Source organism: Cibotium barometz, chromosome 8, assembly GCF_041138505.1.
Source record: "Cibotium barometz isolate CiBa-2024 chromosome 8, ASM4113850v1, whole genome shotgun sequence".
NCBI lineage: Eukaryota > Viridiplantae > Streptophyta > Polypodiopsida > Cyatheales > Cibotiaceae > Cibotium > Cibotium barometz.
The window spans coordinates 29,154,945-29,171,806 of record NC_141053.1 but is presented as its reverse complement, the minus strand read 5'-3'; the positions used below and the strand labels follow the sequence as shown (position 1 = coordinate 29,171,806).

Genomic DNA, 16,862 nt, shown 5'->3' with positions numbered 1-16,862 from the left:
AAATCTAGAGAAGGATACCCTGGAAATCTAAGTTGACGGAAGTGTGAAATTTGGCAAAGGAAACTTTTGGTCTACGGACAAGACCAAAGAAGATGCATCACGGTTTCTTTTATGCAACGACAAGAAGGGCATTTCGTTGTAGCTATGCGTCGTTTTTCAAGAAGTTCTCCAACTAGGAGCACTCTTAACAAGCATCGCCATAAAATTGAGTGGCAACTTACTATGCCAAATTTTCTTTAGATTTTGTTTCCACCAATGGGTTGTCCTAGTGAGGAGGTAAATCTTATTAGCTTGATCGACAAACCAAGGTGCTGGAATAATCAACCTGTAGATCAAAGCAGCCGAAACCCGAGGGAAAGATAATCTAGGATAAGGTCAAGGAGCAGCCCTATGGAAAATCTAATCCTCCGTTCTTTCACCATCTGGAACAACCATAAGAGTAGTAAAAGGCTGCAATTGTTCTTGTAACATGGGTCGTAAAATTTTGTAGTGCATACCTAATTGCCAACGACTTTGAGATCGAAAAGTCGGAAGCAAAGTGGCTTTGCATGCCAAAACATGATAATTGATATTTAGAATGTTAAGCCCTCCATGCATTTTGGGCAAGCATATGAACTCATACTTAAGGAGATGCAAGGCCTTCTTATAATGAGAATTTTGCCAAAAGATTTGAATGCTTTTTGTCATAAAACAAGAGATTTGGTTTTTAGACCATGCAGAAGAGGGATAAAAAATTGAATGTATGCCATCAAAATCGATTGAACTATTCTCAATTAGACATGAACTGGCCAGGTAGAGAGTTTTGAATATTCCAATTTAATCATAAGTTTTTGTAGCACCTAATATGTAGCATCACGAAGTAAAATATTTCATCCCACAGGATATCCCACATGCTTGACATGTTGAGTAGGCAAATGATTAGCCCGGGACATAGAATGTTGTGCCAGTGAGCTTCATTAAGAGGCAACAGTTTTGATTTTTTAAAATTGATAAAAAGACCTATTGCCAATCCAAACATATGCAAAGTGTTCATGAGACGTTGCAGATCCGATTGCATATTCTGAGGAAAGAAGCAATAGTCATCAGCATATGCATGAGCAACCAAATGCTAACCATCAAGGAGATGAAGCCCATGTGATTTGTCAGCCTTAGTGAGCTTATCCATATATGTCGAGAACGGATGAGTAGCAATAGCATAAAGCAAGGCACTGAGAGAGCAGTCTTGTCGAACAAATCTACCTAAAATCCAAGAGGATAAGCCTTTTCCTAAAATGCATGTGGCAGTGCTATCTCGATACAACTAGTAAATTATGTTCTGCATTTTTGAGCCGAAGCCTAACTTTTGCAGTGCTATTTTAATACAACCAATAAATTATGTTCTGCATTTTTGGACCGAAGCCCAACTTCGCCATAACTTCAGCAATGTAATGTAATCCCATTGGTCTGAATGAAAAGCCTTAGCAAAATCAACTTGCAATAAGATCACATCCTACTTGGTATATTTTGCATACTCTATGCCAACATAGACATTAGCGATGTTATCTGTTATTTGTCTATGAGGCACAAAACCATCTTGCGCCAGATAAATACCCCTATTCAAAATCTTTTTGTGTCACATGCGCGCCTGTGCCAACCCCAAGTGTGAAGGGGACAAAGAGAATTAAAGTTTAAAGGTTTTATAACCTTTGGTGCAAACAGAATTAAAGTTTAAAAGGTTTTATAACCTTTGGTGGCCCCTAGGCTAATTATGGAGGCTACACCACTTTTGGAGACACACCTCTCTTTCTCTCTCATGCTTTTTGGAAAAGGACTGCTGGCGGGTAGGGCTTCATCTCTGGCTTTTTGAAAAACAGCTGCTGGCGGGTCTGCACAGCAGGTCTTCTCTTGCTTTTTGGAAGGATTGCGGGCTACGCTGTTGTGTATACAGGCGCTGCTGAATACAGGCCCTGGACTGCCTTTTGGAGAGGAAGGTTAGTTGGCTGCTGTGCTACGCTACAGAGAACACAGGCCTCCTTTCTCTCTCTCTCTCCCAGTGCCCAATGCCCAGGCCCCACTCCCTCACTCTCTCTCTCTCTCACCCGCTCTCTCTCTCTCTCTCTCTCTCTCTCTCTCTCTCTCTCTCTCTCTATTCGATTCCGCCGCCCTCCCTCTTCTGCTGGTCGCCTGCGCCCCCCACTCCCGCTGTCCACCTGCGCCCCCACTCCTGCCTGCGCCCACCCCGCTTCGCTGCCTGCCTGCGCCCCCTCTTCTCTCGCCCCTTGCTGTTCGATTCCGCCGCCCTCCCTCCCGCCTGCTGACTTGTCGCCTCCCTCCCTCTCTTCGAACTGGTCGCCTCCCTCCCGCTGTCTGCCCTGTTCGCCGCTCTCTCTGTTAGCCGCACAGCACCGCTGGCAATATGTTGGCCTGCCTCTCTCTCCGCTAGGGTTGTGGGCCCCCTTTCCCCACCCACCCTTGCTCGGGTTGTGGGCCCGCTTTCCCCACCCACCCTTGCTCAGGCCCCCAAGGCAGCAACATAACTCTCTCTCTCTCTCTCGCTTCTTCCATGGCTTCCCCCTTGCGCAACCCGACGAAGGCGACCTTTATGGTCACAAACAAGAGGATAACAAATATGGAAAAGGAGATGAAAGAATGGAAAGCGGAGATGGAGGGATGGTGGAAGGAGAAAGCCAACTTTCTCCAAATGGTATTCAATGAGGGTAAGCGGTGGAAAGAGGAGGAGGAGGACCTCATAGCAGAAGTCAAAGACCTTCACGAGGAAGTCAACACGCTCAAAGGCGTAATTTCAGCTCTTCAGAGGGAGCTTGCAGAGGCTAAGGCAAATGGTGGACTTGAAGAAGGTGAAATTCAGCCATCCATGATAGAAGAGTTCAAGGTTATCAAGGAACAAGTACGGGCAATTAAGGAAGAAGAGAAGCAACACGAAGCAAAGACTTCCTCATGGGTGGAAGTCATCACCAAGACTCAAAGAAAGATGGATGAAGCGGAGAAGTGGATAGAGGTCGCCAAGAAGGGTAAAGGTAAGGAGATAACAACCCCTACACCTACAATCATTAACATGACTTTGGAAGAGGAACAATGAAGACGTACACGTGCTTTGCATGTCAGGATTACCGGCCTTAAAGACAGGGATAAAGTTGAAGAGGAGGTGAAAGAGCTTATGGTGTTGATGGGGATTGACAGTCCGTCACACGCAACTATTGAGGCGAAGGAGGAGTTCTTGAAGAGGCGACCCACTTTAAAGAATACATGCATTTTTCTTGGTGACGATCTTACTCTCTCACAGCTTGCACATATGAAGGAAGTCATGCTAGGGATTAGGGCGGCAAGAGAAAAGGGAAAGATAGCATTTTATAGAGAAGGGAGGGTGGTCATCGTGGAGCGACGCTCTACATGACGGTGCGAGACCTATGGGACCAAATTAAAGCTGGCAGCCTGGAACTGCAATGGATCCCTCAGACTTGATGTAGGTGCCTTTGAGGACAGCTTTAGACATAGAGATATAGTCTTCTACTTGAAGACTCACCAGGCCCCTGGTCAGATGATGCCACAGGTGACAGGATACAGATGGGAGATAGCTTGCAGAGTAGGGACGAGATCGGTACACAATAGTAGAGGATCAGGGGGGGTGGCAGTTCTTTTCAGGGAGGAGCTGCAATCGCTTCTACACATCGTTCGGAGAGATGATCAGGCTAGATATATGTGGGTGAGACTGAGGGCCGACACAGGCAGATTCCTGTATATTGCCATATGCTATTTTGCTCCTAGTACATCAACATATGCAGCACCTAGAGGGCAGTCTCCTTTCTCTGTGCTAGATGATGATATATGGGAGTTCTCTAGGAATGGAGACATCATCCTGTTAGGGGACTTTAATGCCCGGACGGGAAACCACCAGACGGCCTTTTATGATACCTCAGAGGAGATGCTGAGAGAGCTGGACACTCTGGGTATGGGATTAGACAGATGCTCACAGGATGTGGAGTGCACAGAGTATGGGAGAAATTTGGTAGATATGGGGACTGCACATGGGTTGGCCATACTTAATGGCTTGCGGAGGTTTCCGTCAGCAGCTGGATTTACTTGCTTTCCACATAGACATGGTGCTAGCACAGTGGATTATGTTATGGCTATGCCGAGCTTTATTTCATGCATTGAGGACTTCATAGTTGGATCTCGGCCCATTGGGGTAGTAGTGGATCACGCATTGTTGACATTGACCATCTCTTTTCACTTTACCACAGCTCAGAGGACACGAGGGGCAGATTACACTCGATATACTTTTACTTCAGAGACTGATGGTTCGCAGATGGGATTTATAGATGTCTGTACACAGAGGAGCTAGGGAGACCTTTGGAGGAGCTGACCCATATACTGACAGAGACTTTACAGGATGTAGCGAGAGAGGCATATCCACATACTCAGCCTGGACAGAGACAGCGTGCTGGGTGTATGCCCCAGAACAGCTAGTATGATGAGGAGTGCAGAGAGACGAGAGCCCGACTGCAGTGGGAGGTTGCTTTGGGAGTCACTACTCACCGACAGTCATGTATTGCCTTCCGGCGCCTTGTGCGAAGGAAGAAGCGGGCCTTCCTTGCTCAGCTAGAGCAGGAATTATACCAGCTGTTCTTGAGCCAGGATTCGAGGGAGGCTTGGCGTTTGTTTCATGAGTCCTCCCCTGCTTTGGCCATCACTACTACAGAGGTATGGGGTAGTTATGCAGCATCTCTATATACAGTTCCTGGACAGACACCTTTTCCGGACCCGCCAGTACCATGCCCACAGACACGTACTTTCTTTACCGCAGAGACGGTAAGGAAGGCCATTGATAGGATGAAGACTGGGAGAGCATATGATCATGATGGATTGGCCGCTGAGCACTTTATTCATGCGAGGGACATGCTGGCAGAGCTTCTAGCAGTGATGTTCAATCGTGCTATGTGTGAAGGCTTCTTGGAGTATGTCCACCATCGTGCCTATCTTCAAGTCAGGGGACCCTATGGAGCCAGGGAATTATCGCACTATTATGATTGGTCACACACTAGCACGATTGTATGCATCCATTCTTGAGCAGCAGTTGAGTAGATGGGCAGAGAGAGAGGGCATTCGAGCAGAGGGACAGGCAGGGTTCAGGAGAGGTTTCTCTACTCTTGACCACATCTTGACTCTGCGGGCCATTATTGAGGAGGGCAGGTCGCATGGGCGACGGATTTATTGTAGCTTTGTGGACTTCCACAAAGCATTTGATACAGTGCCCAGAGCCAGATTGATGAGGCGATTACAGGAGATGGGGGTACCCACAGAGCTCATATGGGGGATTATGGCTTTATATAGATTAGTTGCAGGACAGGTACGCACCCCAGAGGGGGTCTCTACTTTGGTTCACTCCACTATAGGAGTGAAGCAAGGTTGCCCATTATCTCCTTCATTGTTTGTTATGTATGTGGATGAGGCTTCTGACTACATTGAGAGATTGGGGGACAGAGGAGCCCAGCTAGCAGGTACATGGATCCCACTATTGTTATATGCTGATGATATTGTGTTGATCTCTGACTCCCCTGAGGGTATGCAACGTCATCTGGATGCTTTACATGAGTTTGCACATGATTGTGGATTGTCTGTCAACCTTGGCAAAACCAAGGTTATGGTGTTTAACACCACGCCACAGTGGGTTAGGCAATCAGCTCCCACATTTACATATGGGCAGGAGATTGTGGAGTATACAGATGCATATACATATCTTGGGGTAGTATTTAGTGGGCTAGTGTTTTCGATGAGGAGAGCAGCAGAGACTAGATTGACTAGAGCACATGCAGCCGTGGGTGGTTTGGAGAGGATGTGTTCACAGGTTCAGTTTCAGGAACCTCGAACGAAACTTTGGCTTTTTGACACTCTAGTGACATCAGCTATGCTTTATGGAGTGCAGATATGGGGACCTTCAGTGGGCCATCACAGCGCAGGCGGGTGGAGAGGTATGGAGAGGCCTTTGGTATCTATGATTGCTAGGATTATTAGAGCCAAGGCCGTGGTACCTCATGAGATTATTTGAGCAGAGCTGGCGACTGCCCCTCTGGTGATTGAGGCTCTTACGAGATCAGTCTCCTACATACATGGCTTGTGGGATCTCCCCCGTCACAGATATACACGCCTCGCCCTTGAGTCCTCCCGACAGTTAGCTTTACAGGGAGACACGGCTTGTTGGTATGGACAGATGACATCTTGGTTCCAGGCACATGGTTTTAGCATGGACAGATTGCCTCCCTTCCAGTATTCTCTAGAGGCACCCTCTCTCACTCTCACACGGACAGAGATTACCAGACTCATCCGTCAGGATTTAGTTCAGCTGGACATTAAGAGGACATGGATACAGCCGACTGAGGAGCTGGGCACGAAGATGGCTTTCTACAGAGAGCATTTTCTTCAGCTCACAGCAGATGGTTTTGTGATCAGGCCCAGTTACATGGATGTACACTTGTCTCATGCAGTACGATGTGCTATTGGTTAGATTCACACATCCTCACACCAGCTTGAGATTGAGATTGGCCGATATAGAGGTATACCAGCTGAGGCCAGGATATGCCGAGTATGCCATGGGGAGCCAGAGACAGAGCTGCATTATATATGGCATTGTACTGCATACTATGAGATACGTGGTCGTTTTCACTGTTTATTCAGAGAGGGTTTTGGACCACTTTCCAGAGTCATGGGGTACCAGGACCAGAGGTGTTTGGGATTGTTCTTGCTTGAGCTGCGGAGATATAGAGATAGCCTGCTTAGGCGCACAGAGAGCCAGACTCAGAGGCACATTACAAACTTCTTTAGTCCAGCCATCACTGCGCCAGATGGACCACAGCAGCAGCAGGACATGGATACCGCCCACACCAGCGGTACATTGATTGATCGTGCGATTGAGCTTGGGTGGTCCGGATGCCCACGACTACGGAGGAGGGCATCCCAGCATAGACGGAGGTTGCAGCGGCGGATTCGGATTATTCTTGCAAGACATGTGGGACACCCAGTCAGGGTGCTAACCACAGAGGATATTGAGGAGATCCGCCAGTGTCCGATGCGGCACATATTATGAGATGGAGGCACCTCCATAGTATACCCCCCCTCACTATACTCCACTCACCTCCATAGCGTAGCCTCCCCTCACTATATTCACACCCTATAAGGGTTTCTGTTTACCTTTCAGTTCCAGTTTCATTTTCTAGGTGCCAGTAGTATCATCTTTATTTTTCTTTTCCATTTTCTGGTTTTTTATCTAGACATTGTATTAGATCCACCATGATGTAACTTTTTGGTCTCATAGGTCATTATGGCCTTTTGAAGACGTTAATATAACATTTCATTTCATTTCATTTCTCTCTCTCCCCCTCTCTCTTTGGCTTTTGGAGGACAGGTTGCCTGCTGTGCCTGCAGAATCTTCTTCTCTCTCCTTTGCTTTTGGCAAGAAGCTCAGTGTCAGCTGAACTGTTGTTCATACAAACAGTGTAGGACATAGAAGCATGGACTGTAGGAGGGAGTACAGGTTGGACAACAGGTTCACCCACAGGTGTTCTCTCTCTCGGCTGCAAGACAAGAGGCACATGGCTGAGCAGGTCTCTCTCTGTCTTTCTCTCTTATAATCATTTAAAGAAATACCGCAAGGGGCGCCACTGCAGTTTGGGGCCAATCGGTGTCCGTGTACTGTTTGTTGTAGGAGCACTTTAGCTCCCCCTGTTTGTTTTCCTTTTCTTTGTCCTCAAAGGTGTTTTAGTGTTTTGTGTGCAAGTTTGTTTTTGCACCGCCCTTTGGTTTTATCTGAAGACCGAGGCTGGTTTACAAGGTTCCGTTTTCGGGACATCGCCCACTTTCTCAAGTAGGCGAGTCCATGGTTGCTCTGGTCAAGACAATTGCCAACTTTCCTAAGGGGGTGAGCTCGTGGTTCTCATGAGAGTCACATCAAAAGCTTCAACATGTGGAAAGTGAAAAGGAACTGAAGGAGGTAGTGCAGGATTGTGTGTCTTTGCCTATATGAGGTGAAGAGCAAAAGAGGAGGATGAAGCTCAGGAGAAAAGACACCAAGGACAAGAAGTAGTCGGCTAGGAACAAGAAGCAGTTGAAGTGTTATGGTGCAAAAGATGGGTTGAAGGCTATGGCTTTCGACACTTTGTCACCGGTGGAATCGTCATGGAGGCTTCATGGGTTCAGAAGGCATCTTCTTTCTATGTTTAGCAGTGATGGTCTACTATGCTTCATTAGGGACTTGTGCTTACCACTTGGGTGGAGTGCAAGTAAGTTTTGGGTGCCTGAGGATGTATTAGATGAGGCTCACACGGAAGCGGAGGAACTTGATGAGGTTCTTATTCCGGAATAGATACTGGCACACGAGAAAAGAAAGGTACAAGGTAAAGTTTTTTGTCGCTATCTTGTGAAGTTCAAGAACTATTCATTGATGGATGCGAAGTGGATGGAGGAGGGTGACTTAGCAGATTCACCTCAGGTATTGCGGCTTTATCTTGATGCCTTCGAGTCGGAGCTGACTCTTGCTATGGCTCATTCAGGTTCAGCAGAGCTGGGGTCTGGAGCATTGCCTGATGCTTAAGAGGGTGGTAGCACCTACGCTCCCTTGTTACAGACAGGCTCAATTGTCATCGAGGAGTCGCTTGGTGATATCTTTGTATTCACCCGAAGGTACTGATAGCTGACAGTACATCTGCTTATGGGACTTCTATGATATTGTGTACTAGTCACATGAGATGGTAAAGTTGGGTATGGTTCATTGTCGGCCGCACCATGAACTATAACTGCAACTATGGATAACTCTGTCTACATCTATGGTTAACAGAGATGGTTTTTGCCTTTGGAACTAATGTATGATTGAGGAAGATTGGGACGTTGATCTTTGTCATATGGTTCTAGCTGTTCTTGACCATAGGATTGGTCAATTGGATATTGAGATGATGCTATTTGTGGAGTTGGTTTCCTTTGGAATGGCATGGTTTGGTTGAGCTCAAAGTTTGTGGTAACTTGAGTTAACACTTCGAGACTCTATGAAGGGCATAAGTCTTGCGAGTAGTCCTAGAGTTGGTTTGGTTCATGGATATATGGATCGAACTCTATTTGTGCATGTATGCATACACTTTTTGAGGTATTATTGTATTTTGGTACCTTTGGATCCTGGTACCCTTGAGAATATATTGGGAATACTTTGGATATACTCTGGATTGTGTCGTGTGAGGCATGTATGTTGGTATGATACATCAAGTACTTTATTATGTTCATGGATGCACCAGTGGGTGTGGCTCTTGCGGGATGGCCATGTACAGAGTGGGTAAAGCATCAAGAGGGACACATGTGGAAAGTACTTAGCGGATGTATTGTTTGGATGCATTGAGTGCTTTCATATGCTCATGCTGTACCACCAGTCGTGGGTCTTGCGCGATGTCCATGGGCGTAAGGCTTGCGAGCAACCCTTAGACTGTTACTTTAGAGTAGGTAGAGCATCTTTAGGAGCATATTGTTTGCGAATGCATATGTGTCATGCATATGTGTGTCATATGTAGAATGATGCATGGTTTTGTTTTTGACTAACACAGGTTACGTGTTTCCACTTGGTTTTAGACTTTTGTTGCAGGCTCTGAAGGAACAAGCAAGTTGTTTGTCACTTTCACGTGATGGTGTGGCCATATTGTGCAGGATGATTGTTTCATCACCCAGATGCACTGGAGGGCCATTGCTTTTGTCATATGGGGCGTCTTTGCTCCTAAGATGCCTTACGGTGCCATTGAGTGCAATTGAGGACGCTTGCTATTTTTCAAGAGGGGGGTATGTTGCGACCGTGTGTTTTTCTTTGGACAATATGCAGGTGTGCACGGGGACATGGTGGAAGTGTTATGGCATCAATTTGGGGCAATAATTTCATGGACAGATTGGTACAACTCTTGGGGTCGAAAAGGAAATTAATGTTGATAATCCTTTGTGTGAACAACCCCAAGTGTGAAGGGGACAAAGAGGATTAAAGTTTAAAGGTTTTATAACCTTTGGTGCAAAGACAATTAAAGTTTAAAAGGTTTTATAACCTTTGGTGGCCCCTAGGCTAATTATGGAGGCTACACCACTTTTGGAGACACGCCTCTCTCTCGCCTCTGGTCTGCCCCCTTTCGCCTCTGCCCGCCAGTTCGCCTCTCTGCCCACCAGTTCGCCTCTGGTCTGCCCACCAGTTCGCCTCTGGTCTGCCTAGTTCGCCTCTGCCCGCCAGTTCGCCTCTGGTCTTCCCCCTTTCGCCTCTGCCCGCCAGTTCGCCTCTCTGCCCACCAGTTCGCCTCTGGTCTGCCCCCTTTCGCCTCTGGTCTGCCCAGTTCGCCTCTGGCCGCCAGTTCGCCTCTGGTCTGCCCCCTTTCGCCTCTGCCCGCCAGTTCGCCTCTGCCCACCAGTTCGCCTCTGGTCTGCCCCCTTTCCCCACCCACCCTTGCTCAGGCCCCCAAGGCAGCAACATAATGACCTCCGTCCCACATGATATTGTATCCCCTCACTATATTCCACTCACCTCCATAGCGTACTCCCCTCCTCACTATATTCACACCCTATAAGGGTTTCTGTTTACCTTCCATTTCCAGTTTCATTTTCTAGGTGCCAGTAGTATCATCTTTATTTTTCATTTTTCATTTTCTGGGTTTTTTTATCCAGACATTGTATCAGATCCACCATGATGTAACTTTTGGTCTCATAGGTCATTATGGCCTTTTGAAGACGTTAATATAACATTTCATTTCATTTCATTTCTCCTCCCTGCCTGTGGGAAGGACTGCAGAGTGATATGGAGGAATGGCTCCGAGTCTCCAAGAGAAACTCGAGGCCTTCGAGATGGCAATGAAGGCACTAATTAAGGAGAACAAGAAGACATCCGATTCCAACCTCAATGAGGTGGAAAACAAACTACACAGGCACATCATAGCTCTCGAAGCACGGGTCATGAACCTCGAACAAGAGAACACGGCACTCAAGGAGGAGGTGAGTGCATTGAAAGTGGAAATGGTAGCCATGAAGAATGCTGAGAAGGAAGAAGGGGAGATCAATGACAACACTCTCACGGCCATCAAAGAAGAGATCTCCAAGGAGATCACAAAGGACATGGAGGGAAAGCTCGAAGCCAAGCAGTCAGGATGAGTCGAGGTGGTGAAGAAGAACATCCGTAAAGAAGTGAGGGAGGAGACTCAAAGGGAAGAACACCAAATCATTCACACCACCATTGAGGAGGAGAAGATGAGGCATGCCCGCCGCCTCAACATTTGAGTCACAGGTATAGCCGAGACACCCGACTCCACTCCCGAGAAAGATGGACAGCTTCTATGCATGAAGCTCGGCTACAAGGAAGAGCACCCTCCCCTTCACATGGAGAGCCGGGAAAGACTCAACACGCAAGCGAGCCCTCATCCTACAGTTTGCAGGAGAGATGGAGAGGGTCACCTTCATGAGGAAGAGGGTCATACTACGGGGTTTAGAGGGAGCTCCTATTTTCTTGGATGATGATCTCACGAGGATGCAGCTTGAGCATAGGAGAACTTGCATGCCACGAGTCTTACACGCGAGGAGAGAAGGCAAGAAGGCCTTCTATCGAGATGGTCGGGTTATCATTGATGGCCGGCCCATGGATTAGCGGTTTGGGGCCTATGGGACACAGACCAGGCCACTGACAGCGATACACATAGCAGTATGGAACTGTAATGGTTCACTATGGGTGCAGCCTGGACGACTGGAGCATGTTATGGTGGGGAGAGACATCATACTTCTGACAGAGACACATTAGAGCCCAGAGAGAGGGCTATCTCGAGTAGAGGGATTCCAGTGGGAGTCAGCATACAGGAGGACCACACGCCAGGGTACCTCGAGAGGGTCGGGGGGAGTACCAGTCCTATTCAGACGGGAGCTATAGGGGAGACTGAGAGTGGTAGCACAGGATCCAGAGGCCAGATACATGTGGATCAGCTTACAGCTCTCACAGGATAGGGTTATATACATAGCTCTGTGTTACTTTTCTCCATCAGGATCCTCCTATGTCATTACAGAGGACATGCCACGGGAGGAGGAGACAGGACCCTCGCCATACACTTGTCTGTCAGAGAAGATTATGCATTATTCTACACTAGCGGAAGTATTTCTTACGGGCGACTTCAATGCCCACACACAGAGCAGACAGTGTGAGGTGTATGACTATGATGACATGGAGATCCTCCACCCTGTGGATCCAGAGGAGATAGGGGCTAGTCGGGCATTAGAGGACACTGGACCAGACAGAGGACATTATGGGGACCACTTACTAGAGTTGGGAGCCAGGCATCATCTCGTTATTTATAACGGGATGCTACAGTGGCCGGGATCAGGAGGGCTGACATGCTTCCCACATGGGGGTCATACACGGACCGGAGGCACAGTGGTAGACTACATTATGGGGTCTTTGGAGGCATCACAGCTTGTCACCTCATTCTCCATTCCACCTCGTGCTATTGGGGCAGATCATACATACTTGGCATTTTCACTAGCCGGATCACCAGTATCACCAGCCCCCCCACATACCGACGCCACACACTACCATCTACTTCACACATGACATGGCAGACATATACACTGGCAAAGTAGAGGATGGGCTCCTACTCATGGATCCCTTGGCATCTATGGATACCATTACAGCCCAGCTGCCATCACTCCTACACATGGCTGCATTACAGAGCTTCCCACATCGTGTACACTCAGGAGAGCCTGTGAAACTTGGGACTATGCCCCAGAACAGATGGTATGATGACGAGTGCAGAGCCCTATACTCATGGCTCCGCATACAGAGAGCCTTGGGAGCCATCACAAAGCAGGAGTCGAGGAGAGAGATGAGGAGACTTACTCGCCGCAAAAGGCGGGCCTTCGTAGAGATACAGGAGCTAGAGATCTTTCATTTCTTCACGAGTAGAGATAGCCCTGTCTCATGGCGGCACTTCAGAGAGCCCCGGACCCCGACACCTATTGCAGACCCACAGACATGGCACACATATGCAAAGGGTCTATACCATGCCCCACAGCAGCCACCTATACCTCAGCCACAGGAGTCTCGACCTACCACAGCTAGCTTCTTTACCCACTCGATGGTACAGGAAGCTATCCGCCGCCTACAGCATGGACGGGCTGCCGACCATATGGGCCTGCAGAGTGAGCATCTCATATATGCAGTAGATTCTTTAGCTCCTTTTCTTGCACACCTGTTTAATAGGGTACCAGCAGAGGGTTTGCCTGCGGAGTGGACGATGCACACCATTGTGCCGATTCACAAAACAGGGGATATGCTCGATCCGAGCAACTACAGGACGGTTATGGTTGGCCAGGTGCTGGCCAAACTCTATGGTGCAGTGCTGGAGCAAGAGCTTAGCTTATATGCTGAGCGAGCAGGTTTACGCTCGTCAGGGCAGGCAGGCTTCAGGAGAGCTTTTTGTACCACTGACCATGTATTCACTCTGAGATGTATGATTGATCAGGCCAGAGTGAGGAAGAGAAAGCTCTATTGCTGCTTTGTGGATTTCCGCAAGGCATTTGACACAGTACCACGAGAGAGGCTCTTTCAGCGCCTGCAGTCTCTTGGCATACCAGCAGATATGACATGGGGCATCTATGCATTATATGAGCAGGTTTCTGGGCGAGTACCACGAGAGAGGCTCTTTCAGCGCCTGTGGCTCTTGGCATACCAGCAGATATGACATGGGGCATCTATGCATTATATGAGCAGGTTTTTGGGCGAGTCAGATGTCCAGGAGGTATGTCCGAGACTATTGCTAGCACCATTGGTGTGAAGCAAGGATGCCCACTTTCCCCCACGCTATTTGGGTTATACATTGATGAGGTGGCTGACTTCATTACACAGGGAGGCGGAGATGGAGTTGATTTAGCAGGTACCTCAGTACATATTATGCTCTATGTTGATGATATTGTATTAGTGTCTGAGTCCCCAGGTGGTCTATAGCAGCATCTACATGCACTCGATGATTTCTGCACACAGAGGGGTCTTACTGTGAACCTTGGGAAAACCAAGGTTATGGTCTTTCAGACATCGAGACAGGGCAGGAGTCAGCTGACATTCACTCTCGCAGGATGCCAGGTGGAGGTGGTGACATCATACGTGTACCTAGGGGTTACCTTCTCTGCAGCAGCCACACGCTTCACCATGGGTTCAGCAGCCAGAGCTAGATTGACACGGGGATATGCAGCATTGGCTATGCTAGAGAGATAGTGCCACCAAGCGCATTTTCAGGAGCCCCGGACGAAGGGGTGGCTATTTGACACATTAGTCACACCGGCATTGATGTATGGAGCAGCAGTATGGGCGCCAGGCCTTGCTACCCATTGGTGGACACAGATAGAGAGACCACAGGCCCTCATGATGGCATGCATGATACGCAACAAACAGTCAGTACCTCCTGACACTATCCGAGCAGTGGTTGCTGTGCCTCCTATGATGGTAGAGGCCATATTTCAGACTATATGCCTGCTAGACAGATTCAGAGAGATGCCAGGAGCTAGACAGATTCAGAGAGATTCATACAGAGCTTTTGAGGCATCTAGACAGTTGGATCATGGTATGCACAGGTCACACATTGGTTCTCACAGCATGGCCTAGACATGGATCATCTACCACCATTCTAGTATGACAGGGATGCACCACATATCCGTCTCTCTCATAGTGAGAGGAATAGAGTATTGAGACAGGATCTATGGCAGCTCTATACACGAGAGACATGGATATCGCCTACACAGCCTCTTCCACCGAAGATGGTATACTACAGAGATCACTTCATGGGTATCACTGATGATGGATTTATAGAGAGGCCTAGATACATGGAGGGCTTTTTACCACACGGCTCCCGAGTGGCTATTGGTCAGCTCAGAGTTTCATCACACTGATTGGAGATTGAGACTGGCAGAGCAGCACAGATCCCCTGAGAGGAGAGGGTATGCAGATTGTGCAGAGAGGAGGTGGAGAGTGAGGAGCATTATGTATGCAGATGCGGAGCATATACAGCCATCAGAGAGAGATATCCCATTTTATTCAGAGAGCCACATTCCCTACGCCAGATCTTTGAGGCAGCAGACCAGCGCATATTGGGGAGATACATTCTAGACATACAGCGCCACACAGAGACATTATTACAGGCTCAGACAGCTCCAGAGGGGGGGCGACAGACATAGATTACTACATTTTTTCAGAGATCCATTCCCCTCCCAACCTCTACACGGTAGGGAATTACTCTCCAGAGAACAGAGACACTTAGAGCCCGCAGGAGACAGAGGACACCTGGCTTTCGTGAGTTCTACTGTGACGGCTGAGTTTCCAGCCTTATTGTAATCAAAGCTCTCTCATAATCAATTAAAGAAATACCGCAAGGGGCGCCACTGCGTTTTGGGGCCAATCGGTATCCGTGTACTGTTTGCAGGAGCACTCTAACTCCCCTTGTTTGTTTTCCTTTTCTTGGTCCTCAAAGGTGTTGAAGTGTTTTGTCAGCAAGTTTGTTTTTGCATTGTCCTTTGTTTATGTCTGAAGATCGAGGCCGGTCTACATCGACTTCTTCCCAAAGTATATATATAAACACAAGTCATTTCATTCATCATTCATCAAGTTCATAGTTTAGTTTAGTAATCTAGCATCAGTACAACTCATGTAGAGAGGGGCCAAGGTCACCCCCATGGAGCTGACGAAGGCCTAAGTCGTGTACAAGCATTAAAGCAACCTTTTTGTACCATATGAATAAAAGAAAAACATGACACCCAATCTCTCTCTTCTTCTCTCTCCTTTGTGTTATTCATGTTTATTTCAGTATCTTGTTCTTAATCAGGCTTAGGGCTATGGATCAATACAACAAGGCTTCCACACATGCAACATTGCTATCAGAGTATTCAGGCTTAGCGCACTAAGCATTCACCGAAGGAAGGTGCACAGTTCTTGTAGTAAGGATGCAACAGGGTAGTAGATGGAGTGGTTTGCAACACACGAAGCTAGAGGAAGAATTCCCTCTGAGGGTATGCACGCAGAACTGGTATGTCATTAAGCTCTCAGATCAGTTCCAAAGGCCTAGCAAGAGGCATGATCAGTTTCGGCAGGTGACCTGACGTTATGTTAAGGGTAAGGGAAAGTAGGCATGGAGACATGAACAGGTGCTTAGTTCTTCAACAAGACTTGGAAGTGGAGATCAAGAGTGAAGTTGTTTAGACAAAAAGATAAGAAGTCAAATTCAGTAGCAGTTTAAGGTCAATAGTCCAGGGCGGAAGGATGACAGAGTGCCCACGTCATCATTAAGTTCAGCAGAAAGGAATGTCACGTGCGCGCCCATGCCATGGCTAATCCTATGCAGGAAGTGTCTTAATCCTTGACTAATCATCAATTAAGTCAATCATGAGTGTAGTAGCATTATGTACAGCATCTTCATCAGCATCATCATCATCATCATCATCGTCATCTCATCAACAACATCACATCAGCTTGAGCACCATCATGGAAAGGCATAAGAGCCTGTCGGCTGGCACCAACATCCTGTTGTCGCTGGCAACAGGCAACCGGTTGCTCTGCAGCTAGGCGGCAAGTGTGGCTGGACCAATAGACCAAAGCTGAGCATTTAAGGATTATATCAAGGTTCATGTCCACAGCAGGCCGACAACCTTTGGTAGCTGGCCGATTGCTTCCCAAAGCTTATATATAAACACAAGTCATCTCATTCATCATTCATCAAGTTCATAATTTAGTTTAGTCATCTAGCATCAGTATAAGTCATGTAGAAAGGGGCCAGGGTCACCTTTATGGGGCTGACCAAGGCCTAAGTCATGTACAAGCATCAAAGCAACCCTTTTGTACC

General features: G+C 47.7%; 1 protein-coding gene across 2 annotated transcripts in view; it reads left to right on the top strand.

Annotated features, from left to right (window-relative positions):
* The window catches only part of LNO1 (Nuclear pore complex protein), a 153,593-nt gene that overhangs the window by 42,722 nt on the left and 94,009 nt on the right, over window positions 1–16,862 (top strand). The window lies entirely within an intron of this gene.